The following is a 2,500-nucleotide window of genomic DNA, read 5'->3' on the forward strand; positions in this document are numbered from 1 at the left end:
GCGGGACAGTGTCGGCAGATTCGGCAGCGCAGATTTGTGCGGCTGCAGGTTCGTCGGGGAAAATCGGCAGCGCAGATTTTGCGACGAACATGGGCTGGACGATGGACTGTCCAGGCCAGGCAGGAAAATTTGTCGAGGGGACACGCTGACGAAACAGCGCTGGTTCAGGCACGGCGGGCAGTGGTGGAATCGGCAGCGCCGACGAAATCGGCAAAGTCGGCAGAATCGGCAGCGCAGATTTTTCGACGAACACGGGCTGGACGGTGGACTGTCCAGGCCAGGCAGGAAAATTCGTCGAGGGGACACGCTGAGGAAACAGCGCTGGTTCAGACACGGTGGGCGCAGTGTTGGAATCGGCAGCGCCGAGAAAATCGGCAAAGTCGGCAGAATCGGCAGCAGGTGCTGGCGATGAGTCAGGACGGACTGGATAGTCCAAGGCTCGATGAGAAAGACCGCTGGTTTAGACACTGGGGCAGTGGCAGCCCGCGGGGCAGTGTCGGCAGACTCGGCAGCAGTGTCTGCCGATTCGGCAGCGTTGGCTTGTTGGCGCGGGGGGCCGATGCGAGTGGGGACTTGGGCAGCGGGCAGTGAAAGCAAGAGTTTCCCCGATGCTGCCGGGAAAAACGCTCCCCGGGATGGCCGGGTGAGATGACCCGGCGGCCCGCGACGGGTCATTCAATTCCATGCCCCGTCAACATAACTCCCGATGTACTGTTTGCTTTTTCGGAAGAAGAGATCCATCCCCCCATCCTCGGCCAGCCAAAAACGCTCCAATTAATGGCCGGGTGAGATGACCCGGCGGCCCGCGACGCGTCATTCAAATCACTGCCCTATCGGCTACAACTGCTGATGGGTGGGATTAGAGGCCTGCCATGGTGGTGAGGGGCGGCGAGGACCGTGAAAGCTAGAGTTTTTCAGAGGCTGCCGGGAAAAAGGCCCCTCGGGTGGCGGGGTGCGAGGACCAGGCGCGTCATTCAATTCTCTTCCCTATCAACTTGGCTCCCGTTGGCGGGATTGGAGGCCTACTGTTTGTTACAGGGCTAAAATCGTCAGGGGAAGAGCTGACGAAACAATGCTGGTTTGGATGCAGGGGGTAGTGTTGGAATCGGCAGCGCGGACAAAATCGGCAAAGTCGACAAAAAAGACTGTTGGTCTGGACATCGGGGCAGCGGCAGCCATGCCGACAGGGGGGGAAATCGGCAGCGCAGATTTGTGCAGCTGCAGGTTCGTCGGGGAAATCGGCAGCGCAGATTTTTCGATGAACATGGGCTGGAAGATGGACTGTCCAGGCCAGGCAGGGAAATTCGTCAAGGGGACACGCTGACGAAAGTAGGCTCGTCGGTGAAAATCGGCAGCGCAGATTTTTCGACGAACAGGGGCTGGATGCTGGACCGGCCGGGCCAGGCAGGAAAATTCGTCAGGGGGGCACGCTGACGAAAAGAGGGGCTGCCGCGTGGAAAATCGGCAGCGCAGATTTTTCGACGAACATTCGTCAGGGGGGCACGCTGACGAAAAGAGGGGCTGCCGCGTGGAAAATCGGCAGCGCAGATTTTTCGACGAACAGGGGCTGGATGCTGGACCGGCCGGGCCAGGCAGGAAAATTCGTCAGGGGGGCACGCTGACGAAAAGAGGGGCTGCCGCGTGGAAAATCGGCAGCGCAGATTTTTCGACGAACATTCGTCAGGGGGGCACGCTGAGGAAAACAGGGGCTGCCGCGTGGAAAATCGGCAGCGCAGATTTTTCGACGAACATTCGTCAGGGGGGCACGCTGAGGAAAACAGGGGCTGCCGCGTGGAAAATCGGCAGCGCAGATTTTTCGACGAACAGGGGCTGGATGCTGGACCGGCCGGGCCAGGCAGGAAAATTCGTCAGGGGGGCACGCTGACGAAAAGAGGGGCTGCCGCGTGGAAAATCGGCAGCGCAGATTTTTCGACGAACAGGGGCTGGATGCTGGACCGGCCGGGCCAGGCAGGAAAATTCGTCAGGGGGGCACGCTGACGAAAAGAGGGGCTGCCGCGTGGAAAATCGGCAGCGCAGATTTTTCGACGAACAGGGGCTGGACTGGCCGGGCCAGGCAGGAAAATTCGTCAGGGGGGCACGCTGACGAAAACAGGGGCTGCCGCGTGGAAAATCGGCAGCGCAGATTTTTCGACGAACAGGGGCTGGACTGGCCGGGCCAGGCAGGAAAATTCGTCAGGGGGGCACGCTGACGAAAGTAGGCTCGTCGTGGAAAATCAGCAGCGCAGATTTTTCGACGAACAGGGGCTGGACGCTGGACTGGGCCAGGCAGGAAAATTCGTCAGGGGGGCACGCTGACGAAAACAGGGGCTGCCGCGTGGAATGGCAGCCTACACGCAGATGCGAATTCGGCAGCGCACGATGGCTTGAGCAGGTCATGGGTTCGACTTGGCGCGATCTGAAACCTGGACGAGGGACTGTCGACGCTGGACGAGCCAGCGCGGTGGCCTGTCGTGCCCCGTTCAGGGGGGGCCTGCCGCGG

This window comes from Populus nigra, chromosome 2 (assembly GCF_951802175.1).
Source record: "Populus nigra chromosome 2, ddPopNigr1.1, whole genome shotgun sequence".
NCBI lineage: Eukaryota > Viridiplantae > Streptophyta > Magnoliopsida > Malpighiales > Salicaceae > Populus > Populus nigra.